Source organism: Lygodium microphyllum, chromosome 24, assembly GCF_053477565.2.
Source record: "Lygodium microphyllum isolate KBCC chromosome 24, Lygodium_microphyllum_v1.1.10, whole genome shotgun sequence".
Taxonomy (NCBI): domain Eukaryota; kingdom Viridiplantae; phylum Streptophyta; class Polypodiopsida; order Schizaeales; family Lygodiaceae; genus Lygodium; species Lygodium microphyllum.
Genome location: NC_141158.1, coordinates 68,015,874 through 68,021,792, shown reverse-complemented (window position 1 = coordinate 68,021,792; position 5,919 = coordinate 68,015,874). Strand labels below are relative to the sequence as shown.

At 41.9% G+C, this 5,919-nt stretch overlaps 1 pseudogene; it reads right to left on the bottom strand.

Annotated features, from left to right (window-relative positions):
- Window positions 1–3,181: 3,181 nt before the first annotated feature.
- Window positions 3,182–4,709, bottom strand: LOC148015199 (pyrophosphate-energized vacuolar membrane proton pump 1 pseudogene; annotated as a pseudogene).
- Window positions 4,710–5,919: the final 1,210 nt, after the last annotated feature.

Genomic DNA, 5,919 nt, shown 5'->3' with positions numbered 1-5,919 from the left:
GTAATCATACAAAGTTGAACGATGGGATGCAGAGTTGTTGATGATATATGTACTTAATTTTGTAATATGTGACTGATCTTGCAAGGAAACAAGCTTGACTTGAATTTAAACTAATGGGGTAATATTCTTGTGTCTACCCTTCTCTTATCTCAACCAACTGTGGAGTCTAAGCTCTTGAACCCCAATACAATCTTCTTTCTTAGACCCTAGTGATTGACCAAGAAGTACCTCTTGAACACTCACTCCAATCTACTTAACTCTTGAAGACACTTCTCCATTTATGTTGTCTAGCTTTCTTAGCAAACCCTTGCGGTGACCTTCAATCCTACACGCTACGACAATGTCAATGCTCTTACATGTGACATTCCACTATAAAGAAGCTTTGTCAATAAAAGAATGTGAATCACCCTTGATTTTATCATTTTTAGCATAACTTTCAATATCAAAATATAAGCTGAGTTGACTTAGCCAAGAGAGAACCTTATGATCATCTTTAATACCATCGTAAGTATTAAATTTAAAGGTACATTTTCTTGTCTTCATATATTTGCACTTGAATTGTTCTTGAAGAGTGGTATTGATGTTACAAACCATAGTATCTATGACATAGGTGATTTGGGATGAGGGACACTTGAGAGATCACAAGTCTTGCTGAAAAGGACGGAACACCCTCTTTCAAGTGGTTTGTGGAAGACAATGTCAGGTTCCCTTACAAGACACAAGACAACCTTAGGTTCCCTGAAAAGGATGTAATACCCTCTTTCAAGTGGTTTGTGAATGACTTTTCAACTTGTCTTGCATGTACTTTCATTACCACATGCAACCACTTACAATTACTTCAAGTACTCAATGAAAAATTAGAGGCAGCAAGAAAAGAGGGCCTACGTATTTTGAAACATAAATTCAAGTATTGATAGGTATGTCATGGTGACATTGCTTCTTTGACCACTCTACTACTTGCATCTCCATTTGAGCTACTAGAAGATTGAATGCTAGTAGGTTGACAACATGTTGTAGCCACCCTTTTCTCTCCACTAGACCTGTAGGTGGCTGCAAGAGCAACACTAACATCTTACATGATGAGTCACAATGAAACACCTTATATAAAAAAAAAAGAACTGAGAATTTTAAGAAAGAAATAACAAAAGACAGCGAAGGGTCCACTATAGAATAGGCCGGACATTGCTATGCTAAGATGGATTGCATATATTGAATCTCTCAACCCTTGCAGGAAAGGAGAATCCAGTTGCTTACATGTTGTCATGTGCAAGATATGACATTGAAAAGGAGCTGATGGAAGAAGATGAAGTTGAAGAGTCTATACTTGCTGTTTTTTATTCCATGGCTGCTGAAAATACCTTTTCAATAGTTGCATATACAAATCCAAAGCTAAAAATAGCAAATGTTACTGATCTTTTTAATCGTGCAGCATTAAGTACAACAAGAACAACAAAAGGTACTGCTATAATTTAGCAAACACCAACAAAGATCAAAGATTCCATTATGGAAGAAGGGTGGTCAACTAGGAGCCAGCATGCTCATTGCATTGCTCAAGTTCTAGTTCATTTCCTTGAAGAAGATTATGAAGAAGATTCGCTGAAGATCGGCCAATATTTGAGCACAATGAAGAAGAAAGAGACATGGACTAATGAAGAATTCAAGCATATTAAGAGAAAAGCTTATTACAAGAACCGGTAATAAAGGAATTTCATGAAAGCTTGTGGGCTGGCCATAGAGGCGTATGGGGAACTTTTAGTAACATCAAAGAAAAATATTGGTGGTAGAACATGTATCAAGACATAGAGAATTTTATTGAAACTTGTTATGTGTGTCAAATGTACTCTATGGTTAAGCATCAAGATGGGTTGCAACCAACTTATCCTTTGTCTATACATTATAGATGGGTTTTTGATCTTATAACGATGCCTACACGAATATGGATTATGCTGTTGAACAGTGCGCGAGAGAGACGAGGAACGGAGGAAGAGAGAAGAGAAGAGAGACATGAGACACCGGAAGTGGAACCCCAGAAGTGCATCAAATGAGCACACATAGTTGGAATATATAGAGGGGACCAAGGATGCTATATATAGACAAACTATATATAGCTAATACCCCCGCTCAAATAAAGGTCCCTAACTGTGGATGAAAAAACCTTTGGGGGCTCAAGGGAAAAACCCACAGCTCTATATAGCCCTGCTGCTACATTAATATTGAAAATATATTATTACAAAGTTGAAAGGAGCTAAATCACTCCTGAATATACAAGTGCATGTTTGTAGGCATCGAATGAGCTACATCACTCCTCAAAATCTTAATAGAAAATGTTATATCAACATTAGAACACAATCACAATGTCATAAATCAACTTAGCAGCTAGAATATACAATAAAAATTTCATCAGCTCATCAGGTAGAATATACGAAATAGCAGTTGACATACCACTAGCAAATGGAAAGAAGAATTGACGAGATGAGCATTATCAAGACGAAAACATTACCTGCAACATCAGCTCCTTAGCTAGAATAGATAAAATATCAAGTAGAATAAACATAAGCTTGAACAGACAAATTAGCTGAAAATAGACAAGCAACAACTGGAAACAATGAAACATCAGCTAGAACAACTCAACAGCTCGAATAATAATGAAACAATAGCTGGAAAATTTCAACAGCTGGAATAAGAATGAAATGAAATATCATCCCATCAGCTCGAAACATTTCTTATAAACAAAGCTTGGAATAATTTCAACGCGTTAGCTGTAATATAGATGAAATTATATGAAACGTAGCATGAAGAGCCAAAAATCAGCTGGAAGAAAGAAACATTTAGAATAATCAAATGATGAACAAAATACCAACAATCATCAGCAAGAGCTCGTCAGTTTTCTTACTGCTGCTCAAAGCCCAAGAAAACATCTCAGCAATCTTCTTCTAGGACTCTAGGAACATCTTTGTACGCCTGGCCTCCAGATCATCACGGAATCGCTCACACTCTCTCTGCATCCGCAAATTCATCTCTTCTAATCTAAGAAAGCACTCCCCCAAAGTGCGGATCACGGAGAACAATTCGGAGAGTGGAGTGCTATCAACTGGGGGTTGTTGATGCCGCAAGCTGGACTTTGAAGAAGTCCTATGGTTGAGGAATCTGTCCAGCTTGAAAGCCTTCGTGGCCTCGTAGTCTATACTACGGCTGCACTTCTTGTGGAGAGATGTGTAAGAAGTATCATGGTCATCCAGAGACCGGTTGCGATACCAACATTATCACTTATGGGACCATATGCATCTATGGCTAGACAAGTGGCAATGGTACAAAGCATTCCAAGAGCTGCAACTGCGATCTCGTACATGGCTGCTAGGGTATGGCTGACATAGATGGCAACAGCAATAGAAAATATTGGAACAATTACAGACTTGTAGCCAAGTGCCAAACCAAAGATGACATTGGTAGAAGCTCTTGTCCTGCAAGAATCAGCAACATCCTGGATTGGTCTGTATGTATTGCTGGTGAAATACTCTGTAACGTAGCCAATTACCAACCCTGCCCAAAGCCCTACTCCAACGCAGAAAAATAGTTTCCAGTTTTGAACCATCTTTGCACCACCATTAGGATCATATATGTAAAACATGGATGGTAGTGCCAGCCAACAAACAAAAGCTGCACCGAATGTCATTAAGATGGTGGATATCAGCAACTGTCTCTTCACTGTAGGTTCAATATCCCTTAGATTTGAGATCTCGACGAACACATCAATTGCGAACAAGGTTGTGATGAGGCACACCATAATGCCCATAAGGTACAACAAGAGCTGTGCAAGAAGCTTCATCAAAGGAGCCAAACAAATCTGAACCCATTCCAGCAATATCTTCCACATTATCACCCACATTGTCAGCAATGACCACTGGATTTCATGGATCATCCTCTGGGATATTTCTTTTTACTTTTCCAACAAGATCTGCTCCAACATCTGCAGCTTTGGTATAGATTCCACCTCCAACCCTTCCAAATAGAGCCATGGATGAGCCTCCAAGCCCATAGCCAGTGATGGCCTCAAAAAGGCCCTCCCAATCATCCTTGTAATAAAGCTGGAACAGTTTTATAGTGATGTATAAAACTATGAGGCCATTAGCAGCAAGTAAGAAACCCATCACCGAACTTGATTGGAAGGTGATTTTGAATGCTTTGCCTATCCCTTTTCTGGCTTCCAAAGTTGTGCGAGCATTCGCATATGTTGCGATCATCATGCCCAAAAATCCCAACACTATGGATGTCAAAGCTCCCAATATAAATGCAACTGTAGTGAAAATCGTTGTAAAGAGAGTTGGGGCACATTCTTGCTTTGGATCGTATCTATAAGGCTGGGGCTTAGTACTGAACCCCTTCATAGATCCCAGGAATAAGAAAATGACAGTAGCAAATATACCCATGAAATAAACCAAATACTTATATTCTGTCAGCAAAAACGATGTGGCTCCTATGGATATGGCTTGCTAAATTTCAGTGCATTTCCTAATAGTTGTTGCATCTGATTCCTCATCCAATCTATCCTCCTCATCACAGTTTGATGATCCATTGACGATGTTGTGACTGTGGGTGCCGTTGTTGTTGAGGAAGGTGTAGCCATTGCTGGTAGGCCTGGACTTGTGCTCGAAGGCCAAGAGACCAGTTGCGATAGCGATCTGGTGGTGGTTGGTCAGAATCATCTGCATCTTAGTCTAAGATCATGGTGGACTCATGATCTAGAATCTCTCTTTCCTTTCCACTTCCGGTGTCTCCTGTCTCTCTTCTCTTCTCTCTTCCTCCGTTCCTCGTCTCCCTCGTGCACTGTTCAACATGGTATCAGAGCCAGGTTTCCTCTCTCTTCTCTCTCATGCCGAGAGCATCCTACGCTAAAGGAGTAGTGTTGCTTCCTCTCTCTCTCTATCATCATCCATGCTCTTTCTCCTCTTTCCTCTCGTTCTCGCCCTCCTTTGCCCCTGACCCCTGCCCCTACCCCTACCCCTACCCCTGCCTGCCCTGTTCTGCCTCCCCTGTCCTGTCAGCGAATATGTGAAGTCGCGGCACCCGAGCATGTGCACAATAGCCAGGATCGGCAAGTTGCGGCAACGGTAGGGCTGCAAGAGATGAGAGACCATTGCCTCCCTGTCTTGTTGGCGAATATGTGAAGTCGCCGCACCCTCCTCTGCCCCTGACCCCTACCCCTGGCCCCTATTCTGCCTCCTTTGTCATGTCTCCATGGCCGCGGACAACGACACCTCCCAGCATCACCACGGCCACGAGGAGGAGGATGATGCCCACCTTGACGAGCCCCCCCTCCACCCTTCCCACCACGACCCCTCCCTCGTCAAGAAGATCCCCGGCACCTGGACAGACCTCCCTCCAGTGCCACCACAAGATGGAGAAGCTCCACTGCAAGTACTGTGCCGAGCCCATTGGCACCCTACTCTGAGTTCGAGTCCAGCAAAAGCATTAGGGTTCCCAAGGAAAGAGAGCTTCCAGATCATGAGTCCACCATGAGCTTAGATGAAGATGCAGATTATTCTGACCAACCACCACCAGATCGCTATTGCAACCGGTCTCTTGGCCTTCGAGCATACATAGTTGGAATATATAGAGGGGACCAGGGATGCTATATATAGACAAACTATATATAGCTAATAGCACGAGGGAGACGAGGAATGGAGGAAGAGAGAAGACAAGAGAGACACGAGACACCGGAAGTGGAACCCGAGAAGTGCATCAAGTGAGCACACATAGTTGGAATATATAGAGGGGACCAGGGATGCTATATATAGCTAATGCCCTCGCTCAAATAAAGGTCCCTAACTGTTGATGAAAAAACCCTTGTGGGCTCAAGGGAAAAACCCACAGCTCTATATAGCCCTACTGCTATATTAATATTGAAAATATATTATTACA